Raw genomic sequence first — 24253 nt, forward strand, 5'->3', positions numbered from 1 at the left:
TACCTACTGAAGACTGGAATTCTAAGTTGCATGTGGTGAATGTTAGTGGAATGATATACCACTAGCTTCGACCTCCTGATGAAGCCATGGATGATACGCGAGAATTCTTGCCCACACATGAAAACCACTAGGTTGTCTATTTCCTTGCTCGTGAATTTGAAAGTTATGAATTTAATTATGGAAATCTAGAAAGAACTTGTTTATGGATTGATCATGGTCCTGATGAGTTGCCATAGTTGATAATCTTTCCTAAAGTCTTGCTTGAGTTTGAGATTTGTATTGTGAAAGATTACTTTTCTGAGTTTAAAGATGAATTTTCAAGGCTTCAAACTATGACTAATGCCCCGTTGCTCTTGCACATCCTGAGAAATCATGTTAGGAGTTTTATATATGTAGGTCTTGTGAGTATTGTTCGTTCAAAATTTTGTTCTCATTAGAGTGGGTTTCCTTTCTGTTTGATTTGTTTTTTTTCCCGTTGGTTTTTGGGGTTTTGGCTTGTTTTGTTTTGTTTTTCTTTCTTGTTTGTTTCCTCATCGGTTTTGTTTCATTTTTGGCTTTCAGCCTTTGGTGCTAGTTTCCCTTGAGCTTGTCCACTCTAGTGGTTTTGCTTAGGTTTAGGTTTTTGGAGTGGCCTAAATTGTTTGGAGTTCCTATTTATGGGTGGGGTGATGATGTTATTTTCCACACCTAGTCAATTGCTCTAAGTCATTCAGATCTCTTAGGAGAAGTTATGGTTGGTAAAAACTTTACATCTCGCTTGAATAGTACCACTAGAATCTCCAAACCTATAGTAGGTTTCATTGCCTACGAGCCAAAGGAATTGACAGAAATGAAATGAAATAGCAAAAGAAAAAAAAGATGAAAAATGAAAAGAATTATCAAATTATTGGCTTTGGGAGCATGTGGATAACTCCACTGGGGCTATGGACACCCGACTGGTAGTGGAGCAATATTCATGGGAATTCCAGAGACAACCTCGTCAGAGCTATGGACACTTGACTGGTAGCGAGGCAAAGTCCCGGATGCTATTGAAGTATAGATACCTATAGCTTGCCAAGACTAATTCTAGCAGTCTAGATGGTCTTATGAGATGGGATTAATGCATATGCATACATATAATCAGATGAACCTGATTTAATTTGTGTTTTGCCCTAAAATGTTATTCAACACTTTCCCTATGGATTGGATTTTATCTTTGAAAACTTGAAATGTTCAGGAACATTTATTTGGGAGGGGGCTAGATGTTGTGATGTTTTAACACATCACCCCATTGCAAATGGGGACCCACTACTTTTTAGGCCCTCTCGATCTTTTGGCTTGAGTTTTTCGGGACTTTTAACAACAATCTCGTTAGTCTCCCTATTTTGCAAGTGTTGGGGGTCATTGATTAAATTTGCTTTAGGTTTGAGCAAATTTGATGAAGTCTAGGGCCTATTTTGTCTTTTCTAAGGGTTTTTCCTTGTGTCCTAGATTTTAGGGGTTTATGTTAGGTTTTTGAAGAAACTAAACATATGACTGGAATTAGGACCCTTCAAGGAACCTCCAAGTAAAATTTGAGCCAAAACAGAGCAACTTTCTATTTTTAGAAAGTTCCTATTTTTTAGGGATTTTACTGAGTCCCAGATTGGTCTAATTTTGCCAAAAATCAAACTTACTATTTTTCATAAGTTTCTATTTTTAGTAAGTTCTTTTCTGCTCTATTTTGCCCAAACCTTGACATTTTGAAACACTTACTATTTGGGAAAATCTATTTTTGGCAGGATCTTCATAGGAAAACATTGAAAGCTAAATATCTCTGAAGACATTGAAGACTGAACATTCCTGAAGACCATTTCTAAATCCAGAAAAGTCAGAAGGAAGACAAGTTGGGTCAAAAATGGTTAAGTTTGGAACTCCTATTCTAGAAGTGGAAAGCATGCAAAATCATCCAAGTCCAGAAATTCAGATCAATCCACTAATGTCATCCTGATACGAAAATGGCCTAAAATTTGACTAAGTCTGGAAATTTGGAAGATCTTCCAAAAGCTAGAATTTGCATTATGATTCCTATGGACCTAAAACCACTCTCAAACATCCTGACAATATATATGAAATATAACTTAAAGTATAAGTGGCTTTCCCCACTTATACTTAAATGTTATATTTCATATATATATATCCTGATGAAGAGCCTGAAACTTGTGAAAAAATTTCGTGAATCCATGGCATAAGAAAAACTACGCCCAAGGATGTAGTTGGGCACCAAACTAAGGAAGGCAAGGACAAATGACAAAATCCATGAATCCTTGGCATAGTGGAAATTTCACCCAAGTATGCAGTTGGGTGCCAAAATGGGATTCCCATGGAGAGAAAAAAAATTCCATGAATCCATGGCATAAGCAAAATTGCACCCAAGGATGCAGTTGGGCGCCAAAATGAAGAAGCAAAGGAGAGGAGGAAAAATCTATGAATCCAGTGCCAGAGAGAAAATGCGCCCAAGTATGGATTAGGGTGCCAAAATGGAGAAGCAAAGGAGGGAAGGAAAATCCATGAATCCTTCTCCAGGTAAAAATTCTGCCCAAGCTAGGTGGAGGGCGCCAAAACAAGATGTCCAAGGATAACAAAGAAAAGATGAAATTCCTTGACCAAGTGTGATTTGCGCCCAAGGATGCAGTCAGGCACTGAACAGAGGAGGTTAGGGATAGAAGGAAAATCCATGGATCCCTAGCTAGAGAGAAATTGCGCCCAAGTCTACAATCAGGTGCCAAAATGGGCTAGGCAAGGATAGATGGAAAAATCCATGAATCCTTAGCTAAGTATGATTTGCACCAGGACATGAGGAAGGGTGCCAAAATGGGATTCCCATGGTTAGAAGGAAAATTCCATGAGTCCTTGGCTAGATGAAAAAGTCTGCCCAAATGTGGACTTAGGCGCCAAATTGGACATTCCATGGAAGGCGTAAATAATGAAAAAATTCCAAGGCATAGTGAATCCTACGCCCAAGCTAAAAAGTTGAAATTTTGCCTAAGGCATAGAATCCAAGGGGTCAAGGAGGAATAGAAAGTAAAATTCCCTATGGCAAATTTTTGAATTTGCTATTTTTAGACACTGTATCTCACCAGAATGAGGAAATTGTTATAGATTTGGAATCATGGCAAAATTCTCCATCCAATGAACCTAGCTCCTAAATTTTAGGAGGATCCCTACAAACTAGGGATTTTGAAAAGAAGACATGGACAATTCACAAAAAATGAATTCCTTTCTCAGGAGGAATTTCCACCCTAGCCATGTGGAGGGCACAGGAATGAAGTGTGCATGGAGAAATAGGCAAATTGCAAGAGTCCTTGACCAAGGTATTTTAGCACCCAAGTGAGAGGAGCGCCAGATAGAGGGATGCAAGGAATCCATGGAATTGAAAGAATTCCCCACCAATTTTAAAATGTTGCCCAGGAACATAGGAGTGCGCTAAAATGATCTTCTCATGGACAGTGCACAAAGAGATGAATTCCTTCCTCGGGGAAAATTGCACCGAAGAAGAAGAAATTCAAGGAAAGGTGAAAAAATTGACTAAGTGTTTGAAATTTCTTCCTTGAGGACATAGTTCTTGGAAATCATGAAAATTGGCTAAGGTGTGAACAATTTCCTTCCTCAAGGTAAGGAACAAAATTGTTTCCAAAGGAGAATTCCTCAACAACAAGAAATTACATCCAAGGATGAATTGAAGATAAAATTTCTAAGGCAAGGAAGGAATCAGGGATGAACTAAACACAAAAATTTCCCCCACCTAGGAAAAAATTTGAAAAATCCATTCGCGGGCATCAAAGCACATCCAAATTTCAAAAGTTTTATAGATTTGGATTCGTAGGAGAATTCTCTTCCTCTTGGACTTGAAACCCTAATTTCTGCAAAATTCCTAAAAAATAGGAGATGTTGAAAAATCATTGAAAATCTTCTCTAGAGCAAGGAGAGTTTGAGAAACTTGAAGAAATATTCTTCATGGATCAAATTCTTCTCTCCTGAAGTTTTCTCTCTCGAAGGTTTTCTCACCAAGTGGTAGCCAAGTCAACGGACATTGAATTAATGAAGCATCTCTCTGCATGCAATAGTCACATTTATGGCATTATGACATATTCCTTCTGCATGCAACCGTCACATTCAGAAGATGATGGTGCATTTATGGCATCATGGGCGATTTTTGCATGAGGGTACATTCATTGCATAGTGGGCACTTCTAGAATATAATTAATTGTAATAGGATTGTAATTAATTGTATATGGGGTTTTTGGGGTATTTATTACTTATTCCCACCTTGTTGCATCTTGAGTGGGAATCTTTTGGGGTGATCCCTAATTAAGGTTTGCATGGCCTGAGGCCTATATAAAGGGGTGCCCCCTCATTTGTAAGAGAAAGGGAGCTTTGTATGAAATTGTTGCGATAAGTTTTGAGATAATAATAATGAAAGATTATTCTTTGATGGTTTCCACTTAAGTTATTTTTCTAAAGCTTGCATGGTTTCACCTTCCTCACTTAGAGTAGAGTTAGTATGGTGCTTTGATTTCAATGGAGAATGTAATGGTGTTTGATGAATTTACATGCTTCATACTTTTTGCATCTTGTTGATTGTAAGTTGCAGTGTAAAGTTAGCCTGAACTCCCTAAATTTGTGCTAAGTTCGATTGTGGATGATCATTTGGATTGTGCTAGTTTTTGGGTATTCAAATGTTCTTTCTTGGTTTGAAAATCCCACAACATCCCCAGAAGATTGCATTGGTTCTTGCGGAGTTGTAGTTGATCTTGGCAAAGAAGAGCTTGGTTTATTTAGAATTTGTCCACTAGAACATTACCTATTGATATCACTTCCCTTAGGATTAGATTTAGCTCCTTATAAACCCTTTCCCCTTTATTTCCAGTTCACTCTAGTTCAGTTCGTTTGAAGTAGCAGCATCACAGAATTGCCATATCCAATGATGGAGTTCCAACCACAACATAGAAGTGAAAGAATTATGCAAATGTAAGGCCCCTTGGATTACCAGCAATCACATAATCCAACTGAGCCATGTCCATGCATTGAAGGAACCTTGGAGTCGATTGTTTGAACTTCTTGCAATCTTAGCATGCAATCGTACTTTGATCAAGAGAGAGTGAAGTGACCATTAGGCAACTTTATTCTGTGTTCGACGCTGTCATAAAAAAAATGTCAATAGGTCGATGCTCCTGATTTGTGGGATTTCCTTTCTTTGGATTCTTGGGTGACCCGTGTGGGTGTTGTGTGGGGGTTTTGAGCAGCATTGGTGATAGGGAGATACTCAAGAATTGGCTCAATTTGTGTATTTGCAATCAATTTGTCTTGCAAGTTCCCTGAAAGGTAATTGTTGAAGGTTTTTTCATTTGTTTAGGTATTTTTTCTTTGATTTCTTTCCTTCTCTAATCTTCATATGAACTCTGAGATCTTCCTACCATGTCAGTTCTTGTTTTCACTCAAACTTGCTCTCAAGTCTCACAAAAATGAAACTTACCTTCTTAGCTCCAAACACTAAGATAACTCACCAGGAGTTGCAAGAGGTTTATAAAATTTAATAAAATCCTCTTAGGCTTAATTAAACTTTGTTTTATTGTCTTTCAATTTGTCTTCTTACTCGATTTGAGGAAAAGCTCAAAACAGGGCTACAAGAAAAGAGCCCTAATTAGTCCTTGAAAACTGCTAAAATGCTTATAACTCCACAAACTGCCAAAACACCTCATGAAACCTTTGAATTTATGGATACCATTTATTGATATATTTCAAATATGTGCTATAAGGAGGTCTGACATGACCATACAACTATTGTCCTATAAATGTGCCTTAAAACAAGGGTTTTCAAGGGTTTTAAGTCTTCAAACACCTTATCACCATTCCAAACTCTTCTTCAAACAACCAAATATTTTGAGAAGGTCTGTACCATCATTATGAATCTTTCTAAATTCCTTCCCTGCAACCATAAAGACAATGATTTGATGTGCAACGAAGTTTCAAGAGGAAAAGTGCTAAAAAATCATTGTATTTCAATACTTTGGCTGCTCAAAATGCCTTTCTCAACTAATTATTCATTGGAAAATTGTTCCATATGGCTTAAAATCTCTAATAAAACTCCATTACACCTTGGGAAACCAAAATAAGTTTCACTTGGTGTGGGTTTGTAGAGAAACTTTGTTTTCACCATGAAAGTTCACTAGTCGGGCTATCGGAGCTCAGATAGTTAGCAACAAAAACCACTTTCTTTGCCATTGCCAATAAAAAAAAACTTGTATGTACAAGAAGGCTATGTACAACAAATTTTGTCTCAGAGGCCATGGAGAAAGAGCCAAATAAAATCAAGTTGCTCCCATTATTGAAGCCAAACCCTCTCTCAACTGAGAACAGGGCAAAAACAAAATAAGTTTGCTACAATGCTAAAACTCCACACCAACACACAAAACCAGGTGAGAAATATTTAAAAAAACATGTTACAAATTCCCAAATGAAGACAGTACAACCAAATGTTTAGGAAGTATGGACTGCTATACCATTTGGAGCAAACAAGTGTAAGAAAAATGATAAAATCTTGAGTTTTTGTATTGAAATATTCTTTTCTTTGAATGCCAACCTGATACAAAGTTGTGTGAGGCTTTAAATAGACACTCACAATGAAAATATTTCCCAGGTCTTAACCAATAACTACCTTTTGCCTTGTTTTTACAAATTTTCCAAAAATTGTCAAAATATTGCTTGACAACTTTGACAATTTTTAGTAGAATGAGCATTTTTGACTTTTAAGCCTAAATAGACTTAACTCCACCATATTAATTATTTACTATAACCACAAAAACATATTTCAATTCCTAACAAGGCTTTATAATGCATTTTGGCCATTTTTCCACATTTTGCCCATTCTAGGCTTTACAAAACATAAAATCTAAAAAATAGACCAAAAACTCAACAAACAACAAAACTAAGACATAATGGACACTTAAACACACTAAACAACCCTTTGGACATAAAACAAGTCCAGTATTCAATTGAGACCAAAATAGGCCATTTCAAACCCAAATTTGATGAAGTGCTCCATGAGCTTCACTAGGTGCTCCTGCACCATACTCCCCCAAAGACAAAGAAGTGAAGTGACTCTGTTTAGAACCAATGAGGGATAAATTATAGACTAAATAAAATCTGATTTTGGTGCCCAAGTATCATCAGAGTCTAGTTTGTTCCTCCACTTGATCAAATGCTCCATATAGACTTGGTGCTGAGTCTTTTTGAGAATCCTAGAATCTAGAACTTTTTCAACTTCAGGCATGGGTGTAGATGGAAGAGGCGGGTCTATAAGTGATTGTTAAACTTTTGAAACTCTCTCATCCTCCTTTGGAAGCTACCCTTTTTATGCAACCAAATTTGCAATATTGAAGATAGGAGACAATGCAACATCGTTAGGCAAATCAATCTTATAAGCATTAGAGCCATACTTAGCCAAAACCTTACAAGGACCTATCTTCCTTATTTAGAGTTTTCTGGGAATTTTGTTTTGAAGTCTGGACTTATTCAAGTGCACCATCATGAAGCCACCAACTAAAAATTGTACATCTTTCCTTGTTGTATCACATCTATCTTTGACCTTCTCTGAGGAATCTTGGAGAGCTTGCTTTACTTGATCATGAACCTCCTTCTTAGACTGAGCTACATATCATCTTGACCCCTTCTTTGCTGCACATTACCAGGGTTTCTCAACTCTATAACACCCCTTGGGTGCATACCATACACTATCTCAAAAGGACTCTTACCAATAGACCTGTTGACACTGTCATTGTAGGCAAACTCTTCTTGGTGAAGAATTTGATCCCAACTCTATCCATACTCTTATTTCAAACACCTTAAGAGGTTACCAAGTGTCCTATTAACCACCTCTATTTGGCTATCGGTTTGGGGATGATAGGCTGAACCAAAAGACAAGTTAGTACCGAATCTTTTCCAAAGATTTTTCCAAAAATATCCAAGGAATTTGACATCTCTATTTGAAACAATACTAATAGGAAAACCATGGATTCAAATAACCTTTTTGAAAAAAAAATGTGCAATGTTACTAGCATCATAAGTAGTTTTGCAAGGAACAAAATATGCCATTTTATTGAATCTATCAACAACAACAAAACTCTATCAAAACCAAGCTTTGTTTTGGGTAAACCAACCACAAAATTCATACTCACACATTCCCATGGCCTTGTAGGAATGGGTAATGGCTGCTAAAGACCAGCATTGGTAGATGTGCCTTTGGCCTTTTGGAAAACCATACACTTCTCAACATACCTCCTGATATCCCTTTGCATTATTGGCCAATAATAGAAATGTTGCACAAGTTCCAATGTCTTTTTTAGACCAAAATGACCACTCAAACACCCATTGTGCTTCTCTTGGATCCGATTTTCCCTCATTGAGGCTTTGGGAACACACACTTGTCCATCTCTAAACAACAAACCATTTTGCAAGGTAAAGTCAGCATATTCACTATGAAAATGGTTTTGAAATTCTTCACAAACCATGTAAATGGCTGCAAAATCTTCATCATTTGGATACAAATCCTTGAAGCAATCTACTCCAATACTCTGAATCTGCACTTCTTGCACTGCTAGTAGCCTTCTACTCAAAGCATATGCTACTTTATTACATTGTCCCTTTTTATGCTTAATAGAAAATGTATATGATTGCAAGTACTCAACCCATTTAACATGGTTATGACTCAACTTATCCTGTGAATTCAAAAAACTAAGAGCTTGATTATCTATGTAAACAACAAACTTTTGGGGCAGCAAATAGTGCCTCCATTTTCGAAGAGCTTGGACAAGAGCACATAATTCAAGATCATAGGATGAATACTTCTTTTTTGCATCATTGATATTTTCACTAAAGAAAGCTATTGGTCTATTATCTTGACTCAAAATAGCACTAACTGCTATGTTACTTGCATCACATTCAATAGTGAACAACTTATCAAAACTAGGAAGAATGAGTACTAGTTGTGTAGCTACCTTTTGTTTCAAGAGTTCAAACCCCTTATTAGCTTATTTGATCCACTGAAACTTTGTCTTGACTCCACCTTTAATAGTATCTAGCATAGGTGCACAAATCTCACCGAATCCCCTTATAAACTTCCTATAGAACTATGCCAAACCATGAAAGCTTCACACTTCACTTGCTATTTTTGGTGTTGGCCAATTGGTGATGGCTTCCATCTGAAACTACAAAACCAAGATAGACTAGTTCCTGCTTCATAAATTCACACTTCTCCAAGTTTATTGTTAGTTTCTCATCATACAATTATTGCAATACAAATTTAAGATGCTTTAGATGTTCATCTTTCATTCTACTGAAAATCAAGATATCATCTAAGTATACAACAACAAATTTGCCAATAAAATCTTTAAGCATTTCATTCACGAGTCTAGTGAATGTACTAGGAGCATTAGTGAGACTAAATGGCATAACAAGCCACTCATAAAGTCCTTCATTAGTTTTGAAGGTTGTTTTACACTCATCACCTTCCTTTATCCTAATCTGGTGGTAACCACTCTTGAGATCAATCTTTGTGAAAAACTTTGCACCTCCTAAGAAATCCATCTAATCTTCAATCCTTGGGATAGGGAATCTATATCTGATAGTGATTATGTTAATGGCTCTTGAATATGTGCATAGCCTCCATTTTCCTCCTTTCTGTGGTGCTAACACTATAGGTACAACACAAGAACTTATGCTCTTCCATATCAAACCTTGATCTAACAACTCTTGTATTTGTCTAGCCACTTCTTTATTTTATTCTGGGGTTATCTTATAGGCTGCTTTGCTGGGTAATGAGGCTCCTGTAATGAATTCAATTTGATGGCTTATGGCTCTAGTAGGTGGTAGGGTTGCTGGTTCTCCATCACTTATGATTTCTTTAAAGTTGTCTAGTATTTGCTGCACTTCATGAGGTATTTGAACCTTCTTTTCTTTCTTTTCTTCCTTTGGTTTCACTATGAGAGCAAATCCGCTCCTTCACCCTCTTCCAGAGTTTTTATGAACTCTTTTTCACTCACCAACAAGGCATTTGGGTTTTTTGACTTGCTGCCCTCTCCTTCATCATTTAAGGACTAAATTTTATATGTGACTCCATCTTTTTAAAAAGAATAAGAGTTCTTCTCACCATTATGAATGAATTTTCTATCAAATTTCCATGGCCTACCTAGAAGTAGGTGGCAAGCATCCATTGGGAGTATATCACACTGGATTTTATCCTTATAACCCCCTATTGTGAACTCAACCCAAGCTTGTTCATTCAACACTACAAACTACTCCTTATTGAGCCAGGTGACCTTATACAAACTACTATGTGGAACTCTCTCCAATTTAAGTTTATTTGTTGCTTCCTCTAACACAATATTGTTTGTAGACCCTAAATCTATTACCACTCTGCAAACCTTGCCCATGATCTTGCACTTGATTCTAAATAAAGGTCTTCTTTGAGTTGGTTCCTCTTTGTTTGGCTCCTTGATCAAGACTCTTCTCATTATTAAACTTTACCCATATTCGGAAGCTAAACTCACTTCTCGTGTCTTACTGCTTGCTACATCTTCTTGCACATATGTCACTCTTCTTTCACCTCCTTGAGATGAAGAATATTTCATAGGGAATCTATAGGTGGGATGACCAAACTTTTGGAAATTGTAACACTTCATGGTGGAGAAGTAGGACCCTCTTCTTGGTCCACTAGATCTACCTCTTCATGGGTTGCTATATCCCCAACCTCTATAGCTTCTCTTTGTATTAGAATCCCCACTTTTCTCTATAGGTTTGGACTCTCCTTGGGACCTTTGATCGAATCCTCTTCCACCAAAATTGTGTCTATGCCCTCTACCATCTCTTCCCCTACCTCTGCCTCTATTTCTTTGTTCTTGCTTCTTCCTACTTTTCTCTTCCACTTTGAGTTCTAGTTGGTAGCACTTCTACATTATATTGGAACACAACAAACTCGGCTCTTCTTGTATATTCCATCTCAAGCCTTTGAGATATCTTGCAACTTTTATGTTCTCATCTTCCACAACCTTTGACCTCAAACATAGTCTTTGAAACTCCTCTGTATAGCTGCTCACATCTAACTCCCTTTGCCTCAAATTCTTCCTCTTATTATGTAGTTGGATTTCATAATCATCTAGTATGTAGGTTACCTTGACCTTAGACACCATTCCTTTCCAGGTTGCTATAGGTTGTTTCCCCTCTTTTTCTCTCTCTGCTTGAATAGACTTCCACCATGTTAAGGCAGCCACTCTCAACCTAGACTTAGCTACCTTCACCTTCTGGGACTTTGTCACCCCATCACATTCAAAGTAATTCTTTAGGCCTTCAATCCACTCCATGACTGAATCTGGATCCATCTTGCCACTAAAAAGGGCTACACCTTCTAAGGTTTTGCCACTCAATGCTTTCAAAGCCTTCAATAAAGGTTCTTGTTCAGGAAAAGGGTCAGGTATAGGGATTCATCTTCTATTGCTACCAATTTTCCCTTATCATCCACCTTATCACCCACTTATCCAGTCCTGACCTCTACTAAAACTAGTTTTTATCTCTAGTTGCTCCAATCTCTCCCTTAGTGCTCTATTTTCCTCTTATTGGTCTTCTACCTTCTTGGCTAACTCAGCATTAGTCACCATCTTGAAACTACTCACTTCTACCCAAGACTTACTTCTTGCTTTGATACCACTATGATAGGGAGATACTCAAGAATTGGCTCAATTTGTGTGTTTGCAATCAATTTGGTTTACAAGTTCCATCAAAGGTAATTGTTGAATATTTTGTCACTTGTTTAGGTACTATTTCTTTGATGTCTTTCCTTCTCTAAGCTTCATATCAACCCTGAGATCTTCCTACCATGTCAATTCTTGTTTTCACTCAAACTTGCTCTTGAGTCTCACAAAAATGAAACTTAGCTTCTTAGCTTCAAACACTAAGATCAATCACCAAGAGTTGCAAGAGGTTTAGGATATTTTCTAACATCCTCTTATTCTTAATTAAACTAGGTTTTATAGTCTTTCAATTTTTCTTCTAACCCGATTTGAGGAAAAGCTCAAAATAGGGCCATAAGAAAAGAGCCCCAATTAGCCCTCGAAAACTGCTAAAATGCTTATAACTCAATAAACTGCCAAAACACCTCATGAAACATTTTCATTTATGGATACCCTTTATGTACATCTTTCAAATTTGTGCTATGAGGAGGACTGAAAGAACCATACAACTATTGTCCTATAAATGTGCCTAAAAATAAGGGTTTTAAGTCTTCAAACACCTTATCACCATTCCAAACTCTTATTCAGGCCACCAAATATTTTTATAAGGTCTATACCATCATTATTAAGCCTTCCAACTTCCTCCCTTCAAGCATAAATAAAAACACTTGATGTGTAACCAAGTTTCAAGAGGAAAAGTGCTCAAAAACCATTGTATTTCAATATTTTGGCTGCTCAAAATGCTTTTCTCAACTAATTATTCATTGGAACACTCTTCCATATGGCTTGAAAGATCTTTTAAAACTTAATTCCACCTTGGGAAACCAAAATAAGGTTCACTTGGTGTGGGTTTGTAGAGAAACTTTGTTTTCACCATGAAAGTTCACTAGCCAGGCTATGGGAGCTCGCCTAGTTAGCAACAAAAACCACTTTCTTTGCCATTGCCAATAAACAAAAACTTGTATGTACAAGAATGATATGTAAAAAAACTTGAATCTCAGAGGCCATGGAGAAAGAGCCAAATAAAATCAAGTTGCTCCCATTATTGAAGCCAAACCCTTACTCAACTGAGAACAAGGTAAAAACAAAATAAGTTTGCTACAATGCTAAAACTCCACACCAGCACACAAAACCAGGTGAGAAAGATTTTAAAAAACATGTCACAACTTCCCAAATGAAGACAATACTGCCAAATGCTCAGGAAGTATGGACTGCTATACCATTTGGAGGAAACAAGTGTAAGAAAAATGATAAAATCTTGAGTTTTTGTATTGAAATTTTCTTTTCTTCAAATGCCAACCTGGTAAAAAGTTGTGTGAGGATTTAAATAGACACTCACCACCCAATTCAATCCTGGGTATAGACCAATAACCACCTTTTGCCTTATTTTGACAAATTTTCCAAAAATTGTCAAAATGTTGCTTGACAACTTTGACAATTTTTAGTACAATGAGCAGTTTTGACTTGTGAGCCAAATATACTTAACTCCACCATGTGAAATGGTTTAATATAACCACAAAAACATATTTCAATTCATAACAAGGCTTTATAATGCATTTTGACCATTTTTTCACATTTTGCCCATTGTAGGCTTACAAAGCATAAAATGTCAAAAATAGACCAAAACCTCAACAAACAACAAAACTAGGACATAAAGGACACTTCAACACACTAAAAAAACCCTTTGGACATACAAAAAGTACATTATTCAATTGAGACCAACATAGGCTATTTCAAACCAAAATTTGATGAAGTGCTCCATGAGCTTCACTAGGTGCTCCTACAGCAATTGGTCTCTTCCCTGCCATGTTTGTTTCTCTTCTCTTGTCTGGGTGTAGGGGAGAGTCTTGGATCCATTTGGAGAAGCCTTAGGATCTTGGATCCCTCTGTCCCCTCAAGTTTTTCTCTTTACACTTATCTTCAACTCTTTGAGTTAACTTTGATGTAGTTGGAGATATTTTTTGGGGGGGTCTACTTGGCCCCACTATTTTTCCCTTTCTAGTTTCATATTGAAGGTTGGGTGTGTGGTGCAGGAGCACCTAGTTGAGTAAAAACTCTCCTTTTTGAGTATTTCATGCTTTCATGTTTGTAATGTCTTGTGTTAGGTTTATGATGTTCTCTTAGGGTGTTGTGTGTCTTTTCAAGTGGTTTTGATCTCATTTTATGCTCAAGAGGTCAAGTTTTGCCTTTCAGGATGTGAGTTGACAATTTTGGGTTTTTACGCCAAAAAGGGCAAAAATGTGTAAAATTGCCTAAAAGGTCTAGAAATTCTTTCCAAAGCATTGCAACATGTTTTCTAAGTTTTTTTAAGAATTTATTAGGTGTTTAGATAGGTTGTTGAGGTTAGGTTGTCAAAAACATCTCTTGGAGCAACAAATGTTGTCATTTGGGCTTGAAAAAGTTGTCAGTTTTGGTCTTTTCTAGTTAATGAAGTTGTGGAAGCCTCATGTCCATAATGGGATTTATAACTGACTTGAAAGACTATAAAAATGTCTCCCTTCTCCTTGAAAAAGGTTGGTGATTGTATTGACTAAGTTTTCCATATATGAAAAAGATGAAATTATGGCTTTTAATGTGTTTTTCTCTCTTTTAGAGCAGCAGTCCGTACTGTAGCACATTTGGTCCATACTATACCTTTTGGGAAGTGTTCATATTGGTTTCCCAATTCTATTCAAGTGATCATTGTATTGGTTTTCCATTTGCAAGTTGGTTAAGCAAAATTCTTTCAGTTTGGTGTGCTCACTACCCTGTCAAGGGTTTGGGGTTTCAAAATGCAACAACTTGACTAATCCAAGCCTGGGCTCCCACCAAATGGATTTGGTCAAGTTGTTATGCATGTATATAATGTATCTAAGTTTCTTTTATGCCAGGGTTGTGATGGAAAAGGTGAATTTGAGCACTTATTAGGCAAGTTGTCTAACTTGGCTAATATTCTTCCTGAAGGCTCAAAATTTGGGTGCTAAACATCAAATGTTAAAAAAAAATATGGATAGAGGTATGGACCTGTCCTAAAATCATTTTGAAGGAATTGGAGCTCCAAAATTTACTCACTTTGCATTGTTATATGTCACTATTTGTGAAGGGTAGCGAATTCCTTGTTTTGGGAAAGTGATTAATTTTTGTTACAAAATTGGCTCTATGAATACTTTTTGTACTGGCAAATGATTCCTGATGTTGTAGAAGAGTTGAATAATTTTTGGGTAGCATCTAATTACAAGGGTGATGTTCTATTTTTTCTCCTAACCAACTGCCTTGCATAAATAACAGTGAAAAGTCAGAAAATAGTGATTGACAGTGAATTTTTGCTCATTTACACTTTGATCATGAAGTGTTTGGCATAATGCTTGTTTGTCAGTGGCAGGGGATGCTTTAGTTTGTTGTGGCAAAGGTTTCCTAGTAGTATGGAAGCTTTAACCAAGCTTGGTAGTGAGAACCTAAGGTAAATGGACCAAAACCCTCACTAAACGCTACATTTGTGCCTAAAATGGAGGATAGTCCCTAAACCTGCTTCATGGAGCCTAAGACCTGAAAAATATTTGAGCTTAGACCTCTAAAACTTCATCCAAGAAAATTTTATTGGTGCAAATGCCCATCATTGGGCAGGGTGAGAAAAAAGGTGCCAATTAGCCCTCCATGGGCTACTAGCCTTCCTACTCTTCAAAACTCAATTTTCTAGGACCCAATTGGTCTGGGCTTGTTGGAACTTGTGAAACCTTGGGTGGACTAACTAGGAACATCAAAATAGACCCCTCCACCTTTTAGAAAAAAGAAATAACCTTTTGGGATTTGCAACCAATCAAAGGGGTTTGAGTAGAAGATCAAAAACGTTTAAGTACTCCAAAATTACACATGGTCAAAGACAAAACTTTTGCTTTGCTTTATAGAACCTTGGAGGGGTTTGCCTAGTCTTGGTGCAACAGGTATGAATGCCTAGGAAGTAGGGAATTGAAGTTAGAAGAGTATAATATCAAGGAGGAGTGAGTTGAGTAAGGGTATAAGCCTTCACCAAAGGATGGATGTTGGAGAAGCTATGCATGAGATACTTAGCCTTAAAACCTCAAGATGATTTTGCAAACTTACATGACAGTCACAAATAAGACTTTTTGTAAATCAAATGAACCATAAGCCCCAATTAACCTTGTGTAGCACTTCTCTAGCATTCTCCCTATCAGGGTGCTTCATTTTTCCTATGTTTCTCAAGAGGATCTCTTTCATGGTTCTAGTTTTCATCTCTATTCTTCTTAGCCTATCATATAGAGGTGGTTCATTCTTCTATTAAGGGGAAGAGTGGTTGGCTAATTGCTAATAGATGGAACCTTTTGGGGGCTTTGGATGTTCTTCTTTTTGTGGCTAGTTGTAAGATTGCTTCTCTCTCCTTGCTTCTAGGTTTTTGTTTCTTTTCTCCTATTGAGGTGGAGATTTCTATGGAGATTTCTCTCTTGGAGTGTGACTAGTTTGTGCCTCTACTTATGCTTAAGGTTTTGGGAGCCTTTTCAAAGCTATATGGTCTTGGTTTTTGGTTGTTGGACTTTGTCTTGTGGGTTGTACCTATGTGGTTTCTATTGTTGGTCTATGTTTTTTCAACCCCTATTGAGGTGGGTCCCTATCGTATTAAGGTGGAGAGGAGATTTTCTAGAAAAGTGTCAACTTTCAGATGGTTTATGTTTTTGGACTTCATTCGATTGGTTTTAGGAGCTACTTAAAAACCCTTCATGAAATTTTGAGGAGCCTTTCAAAACTATATTGTTTCTGATATTTTTTGTATGATTATCTTTTGGGATCCTATTTTGGCCTTGATAGCTTTTGAGGGCCTTCTAAAACTTGTAGACATGTTAGATGTTAACAGTTTTAAAGGACCCAGTTTGACAAGTTTTGGGTTTTGGTTAGGAACAAGCTTTGTGGTTTGTGGCATGAAGAAGTTGTTATTACAGGTTAAGGGAGCCTACTAAAACCCTTCTTGTTTGTTGAGGGCTCTTGTTAAAACCTTATTCTCTATTTTTAGATCTATAGTTTGATGTTTTATATCTGTTGTTTCTGCCAACTTGGTTTCTATTGGCTGACTTTTGTTGCTTGGCTGGCATCTATTAGTGGTGATTGCTTTATTTTTTGCACCCTCTTTTGCTAATAGTTCTATAATGTTTGATATGACTTATGAGGTTATGGCTAAGCTTTTATATATCTTTGATGTATCCTTCTATAGCATCCCTTTGTTGGTTCTAGATTCATGAAAAAACCGAGGGTTTTAGGTCCCTTCAAAACTTATTGTAGAGGGTTTTTGGTCCCATCAAAACCTATTTGCCCACTAATCAAAACAATAGAGAAAATATATTGGAAAGAGAAAGATAGAATCAAATGGATCGAAGAAGAAGACTAAAATATAAAAGTATTTCAATATTGGTTTATCAAAAACATGAAATGGAATAGAATCATTAAGCTAAATAAAAAATATAGTAGGAAACTTTTTTCAAATGATAAGCTTGATTCGAAAGTGATGAGGTTCCATAAAGACTTTTTAAATCATAGTCTTATGGATGACCATTTGGAAGACATTATAGGTAATATCCTAAATTTGACCCAAAATTTGGTCAACAATGGAGGTTTGTTCAAGATAAAAAGAGTTTTTTCTTAGCTATATGCTTTTATTGCATCTAGCTTGGATGGGTTCTCCATATTATTTTTTAAAATTTAATTGGGATATTGTGATTCAAGATACCATTTTCATTCTGAAAGACTTCTTCTACTCAGGCTATCTATTGATAAAATGAACTACACCTTTATTTTGTTAATTCCTAAAAATGAGGGCACTAATCATATAAGCAATTTCTACCCCATCAATTTATGTAACACAATCTAGAAGACATTCTTGAAGCTCCTAGTTTCTTGTCTTAAACTGATCTTAAAAATTTTGATCCACCAATGAAACCAAATTGGTTTTTTTCATAGGGGGAAAAATTTATGATTCTATTCTCATTGTTTGTGAGACTTGCACTTTATAGACACAATTTTAAGGGGAATAAGGGACCTTGAGCTTGAAATTTCCAAGGCCTATTATAAAGTCTCATGGCAATTTCTCTTCAAATCCTTAAGATATTCAACATCTCAGCTAAGTTTGTTCAACTCCTCCACACCAAGTTTTTCTCCACCTTCTTCACTAATCTTCTTAATGGAAGCCACCACGATTTCTTTAATCTTTCTAAGGGTATCAAGAAAGGGTATCAACTATCACCTTATCTTTTAATAATTTTAGTGGAAGTTCTTGGTAATAATATAGAATGAAGTACTCTTCATGAAAATTTAGAAATTTTAAAAAGTTTTAACCCCTATTCATGATTTCTCATAAATAATTTATTTAAAAAAATCTTATATTGGGTGAAAAATTTGTTTCTATTTAGCTAAGGATTGGCTTCACATTCTCAAACGCTATACCAAAGCTTTTGGTTAGTGTATTAATCTTAGTAGAAGTACCATAATTGTTTTGGATATTCTACCTAGACTTCAAGCTCATATAACTTATACTATCAATCATAATATCGATCTTCTTCCTTCATCTTACTTGCGTATTCCCCTCACCCATAATTATGTTGAAAATTCTATATGAATACATCTTTTAGAACTTACTGATAGATAGTTAGTGCCTTGGAAAGGTTCCCTTCTTATTAGTATTGGGAATCATTGGCTTTGTAAAGCACCTTTCCCTATCTCCTCTCTTTCTTTTCCTATCTTGTATAATATAGCTTCAAAACTTGAAAAACTTAAATGAATATTTTTATGGTTTGTTATTGAAAGGAAAAATAGAATATCTTTGGTGGACTGGAAAATTGCCTACAAATATAAATCTAATAAAGGTTTGGAAATTATTAAGATAATCCTTACAAAGAAATATATCTTCTAGAAAACATTTTATAAAATAACCAAGAAAAAGATGGATTGGACCAATATCATGAAATTTAAATATTTATTGGATGGAAAGGATCAACCTTGGTACACACCCCTCTTCTTGGAATCTTCTTGGAATAGGATCTAATGTCTTGAATAACCTTGTGAGAATAAATGAGAACATTATTTAGGAAGAAGGGTGAAAAATTGGTAATGGTGATATGGTTATATTTTGATAGGACCCATGAATCTTGACCACTCATCTTTAGTGGCACCTTATTTACTTAGTGGTTAGACTCACTTTGAAAAATAGTCTTACAACTTTACATAAACATTACTAGAATTATTTAGTCTTACTTCCTAAGTAGAAATTTGTTATAAATTAGGTATATAATTATCATAGCATCATTGTTGAACATATTCTAGATTTCCTCTTAAGTCGTAATCAATATAGATTACATTTAAAGGATACTCTCATTTTATTTTATTCTCACAATGGGGAAAATTATTTGAAGCTAGGATTTAATATACTAGAACCTATATGGCCCTTTGTCTTCAATTGGATGTACTTATGGGAGCTTAGTGTTATTTCTAATATCTATTTCTTCTAGTGGGCTTTCCTTAGAAATACTCATACACTTGATAATCTTCAAAATGGAGGGATGCAACTTGTTAGCAGATGCTTCCTATGTGAAAGATGAGGAATGTATTGATCATGCTCTAATCCAAAACTACTACACCAAATATCAGAAAAAAGTGTGTTCACCTATTCCTTGTCTCCTGAGGGTGGCAAAGAGATATAATAAGTATGTAAGATATCTAGTTCCTACCTTTTTTTTCAGTCCCTCATAAAGGAACTATGGTGGATGTTCTCCTTTTTCATAGGTTGGAGGGTTTAGAAGGAACATAATAATAGAATATTTAGGAATAAAAAATATCCATGGCACATCTTTTCGAAGTCTATTTATAATGCTATCAAAGAGAAAATTAAAGAAGAAACCTTGAAAATGCCATCTAAGAACCTAACCAAGTAAAAAATTCAAATTGTCAAAACATGGGGTAAATCAAATTTCCTACGCAATATGGACAAATTTAGTAGCATTATTAGGAAAAGGAATCACTATTCCCCCACACTCCAAGTTAGTTAAAACCAAATTTCAAGTGTTCTTCTCATATCAATTTGGGGAGAGTGGGAGGGGTCGGGGTCATGTAGGAACATGAAGTGAAGATGAAACTTGTATGCCATTAAGCTTGGGGAGAACATAGCAAATTTTTTTGAGGTGTTAGTGGTCTTTCATAAAATCCTTATTTCTAAAAATAATGCTCTTGTAAACATCATCATTAAAGGTGATTCATCAAACATAATCCACGTCTTGAATGATAGGGAAAATATTGGCTCAAATACCCACTACTTGGTTTGGGGATTATGTAATCTGAGTACCCTAGTCACATATATTGTAGCCAAAAAAAATTATTTTGGTAATCAAATATCGATTCAAATATTTGATAGTGCTTCTTCATTCCTTGAAATTAATTTTCTATAAGATCCCAAACTTGTTTCAATTTTATTGTTGTGACAAATATTATTAAAAATAATATATTTACTTGATACATTTTGAGTCAATAAGATTGAGTTTTAATCCTCCTTTTACATAAAGGTATCCAAGTTACAACACATAGGAAGAAGTTTGAACATTTACAACTGAAATATCTCAAGTGTCTAGACTAGCCTTAAAATAAAATTATAAATATTGTTAATCAAATCAAAATAAATGGTGAAGAATTTTAGATCAAAATATTTTAGAGAAAATTATTAGAAATTTTCCTATTCAATTTGATGCTATTGAGGTTTTAATTGAATAATCTAAATATTTATCATAATAATCAATATATGAGTTGTTGGGAGCACTATTATCTCATAATTTAAGATTGGATAAAATTAATTATTATTTTTCTGAGAATTCATTCGAGTCATATTTTTTATTCACATGAATATGAAGGTCAAGTTTTAGAGGAAGGAGCAAGATAGATCATGGAGAGAATAATACTTAAAGCTACAATACATAGAGTGTGTAGGAACAATCACCCCCAAAAATATTAATAAAGGTTTAATAATTCTAACATCCAATGTTATTATTGTAAGAAATACAATCATTACGCACATGAATGTATAAATAAGAAAGGAGGTATGAGAAAACAAAATGTTAATTACATAAATAAATATAATTAACAATATCAGTTCATCACTTGTAATGTTTCTCAAGAAAATGCTAGCAATATTTATTTTTTGGATAATGGTTGTAGCAATCTATAACATGGAATAAAAAATAGTTTAAGTACTGATGATTTAGTAAAATTAGAAATAAAATTGAAAACTCATAATGTGGTGACTAGAATGGGTAAAGGATTTAATGTTAACAAAATATTAAAAAAATATTCATTTTGTCTATTTATTTGTAATTGATTGAAGCATAATCTTATGAGCTGGAAAAATAATAAAAAATACTCAAGATCATCATTTAGGGACACTATTTGTACTATATTAGAGAGAATTCCAAATGACAAGTTGATTGAAAGAGTTGAGATGACAATGAATCAAATGTTTCCTCTTCAAATTCAATGAACTCGGGAGGAAGTCAAATTTAAAACTATGTAGTTAGATCAGTCTTGGTTATGGCATTTGAGATATGGAAATTTACATTTCAAATAGTTGTGTTTGTTACAAAATAAACATATGGTAAAAGGGTTTGGGGTGGCGAAGGGTAACCCTGGTCTGGCTGGTTATGGGGGAGTGTTAAGAGATGAGTATGATGGGTTCATTGTAGCGGTGGTGCTCCATTGTGTATCTAGAATAATCACCTAGTTAAAGTACTGGCATCCTACCATGGGCTTTTATTAGCCTCTAAATTAATTTTTTTTTAAATTTGTTTAGAAGGAGATTCGAAGATTATAATTAATTGCCTCAAAATAAATATAAGCCAAGTTGGTGAGTTGAGAATTGGATTTAGGGATCGCTGGACATTATTTTATCCTTTGATAGTTGTTATATATCCCACAAATTAAGGGAGGTCAATGGGGTTGCTGACCTATTGAACAATATGGGATTTTCTAGTATCATGAACTTGAATGGGGGTGAAGTGATGAATTTCCAACTAAACTAAAATATTTGGTGGTCTATGATGGGATCCACATGGGAACTATTAATCCTTTGTTGATTCATGATGACTAAAAATATGATTTTTTTGTTTGCCTTGCTATTGGCACATTTTGAGGGTATTTTTTAATCCTCTTTAAGATTGAGAAGGGTTTCTTTGGGGGTTGTTTGTTTCTCAAAACTTTCAGTTCCAAGGATCTTAGTCATTTTCTCTTGAATATGCAGTGGTCTTGTACTATGGGGGAAGATGGGAATAGGCTTGATCCTCTTAAATGTGAGAAAATCAAGAAAAATAGTATGATATGGAGAATTCTGGAGAGAGGGGGGGTTATGCATTTCCTTGAAAGGATTCATGGCTATAATCATAATATATCTATAAGGATTTTGCTAAAGGGTGGAAGAGAGGACATGTTATAGTTTATGGGCATAATTTTAAACTCACAAAGGAGCTCATTGCTAAAGTTACTGGGCTGAATATATATCGAAGGGAAGAATTTTTAAAACATAGAAAGTTCGTTGATGAAGAGGTGTATAATTTCATCAAAGGTAAAGAGGGTATGCAATTGGTAATGTACAGAGGTAGCTATAAAATGAAATCCATCAAACACTTGTGGGTCGAAGTTCTAAAGGTAATTATGCAAATTTTCATCCTTGATGGTCACTAATCACTTGTTTATAACTATCATTTTTCCCTTCTCAATGATTTTATGCATAAGGATAGTATTTCTTTTACTTTTTTTGTACTATATTCTTTGGAATTGGGCATTAAGGAACACAAAAAGGGTCATAAACAACCCATTTCACATGAAGGTTTGATTTTATTATTAATGGAATATTTTAAAAATTCCCTTGGAAAAAATAAATTTTTGAAAGAGGGGAACTTTTCTAATTCAGAAGGAAATATTTCCGCATTCTTTAAGGGTAGTGGATGGAATACTAAGGAGCTGGATGATTTCAATGGGTAATGAGAAGAAGATAAAGGAAAGAAAGGTTGTGAAAGAAACCCTAAAGGAGAAAGGATTCCCCTATTTTAGTTTTAGAAGATAGTTTATATGAGGGTGGAAAGCCGGTAGGATATATGAAGAGGAAAAAGAAAAATGGGATCAATAGAGATTCTTCTTTGAATTATTCTCTTAAGGAGAGAAATTAGGATTGTATAAGGGTTTTGGAGGAATCCCGTCGTAATATAGGTCATGAAGGGAGACCACCTTTTCCTTCTAACCTAAACCATTATTTTCCCATGTTAAACCTTGATAGAGAGCATCTTTTGAATTTATCTGTTATGGCTAGGAAAGATATTGTTGATAATTTTAAAATGTAAAATTTTTACTTTCATGAGATTAATGAGATCAACATTTCTATTCATGGATTGGAGAATAAAATGGGTAACTTGAATGACCCAAATTCAAATTGGCTAGAGATGGAAGGTAGTAGTATGGTTGTTTCCCTACAAAATAAGTTTAGGACATAGAGCACATGAGGAAATATTTTGAAGGGAGTTGTGGGATCGGAGACAAACTAAAAAAGGACCAATGATAATTTAATAACTTTGGTCAACCTTAGCTACAAGGTTATCAAGTCTACTGTAGAGAGCATTAGAGTTATGATAGAGAAATTTGAGAGGGCTCAAGAGGCTAACTCATCCCTCATTGGCATTGATGTTGTTAAGAAGCAAAATCAAGCTACTCAGGAGGAGGGTAGAGGCCCTTGTGCTCATACTAAGGTGAGAAGTAAGAAGGTGATGGATCAATCTATGCAAGATGTGAAGAAGTTGTCCATGAACCTTTATAAGCTTGAAGTGGAGGTAGTGGAGTCTTTAAAGAATTTTAATTAGTTTCTTCTTTTGTTTGTTGTGTTATGTTTTGATTTGTTTGGTGTAAGTTGGTTGCCTATTTGTTGATGGTATGCTAATGGTTGTCTAATGAAAAAAAATTGTAAATAGGGTTTCGGGTCCCTTCAAAACTTGCTTGACCCCTTTAATCGGAAATATATTGTAAAATGGTTGTGACCAACAGAGCAACTGGATATTTTATGTGAAAGTTGGATTCTAGAAAAACAACACAGAGAGAGATTTCTAAGTGGAGTTGCATATAGAGAAAACCCATTATTGAAGATACTTCATAGTGATTTATGTGTAACAATACAAAGTTCATTAAATTTGTAGAGAGTTCTTATTTTCTAACCTGAATTGATGATTTTAGTAGGAACACTTTGATATATTTTATTAGGGAAAAAGTTAAAGCCTTTGTGAAACTCAAAGAATTCAAGCTATGGTAGACAAAAAGTTTTCCATTATATCAAGGTACTAAGTTTAACACAAAGGAGGTGAATACATCTACAAAATAAATTTAATTTTCTTAGACATTAAGGAATAAAAACAAAAATTACTATAATTTATTTGTCACAAGAAAATAGTGTAGTATAAAGAAAAAATAGAATAATCACATAGATGGATAGAATCATGTTATTGCCAAAAATTTAT

The sequence above is a fragment of the Cryptomeria japonica genome, chromosome 7 (assembly GCF_030272615.1).
Source record: "Cryptomeria japonica chromosome 7, Sugi_1.0, whole genome shotgun sequence".
NCBI lineage: Eukaryota > Viridiplantae > Streptophyta > Pinopsida > Cupressales > Cupressaceae > Cryptomeria > Cryptomeria japonica.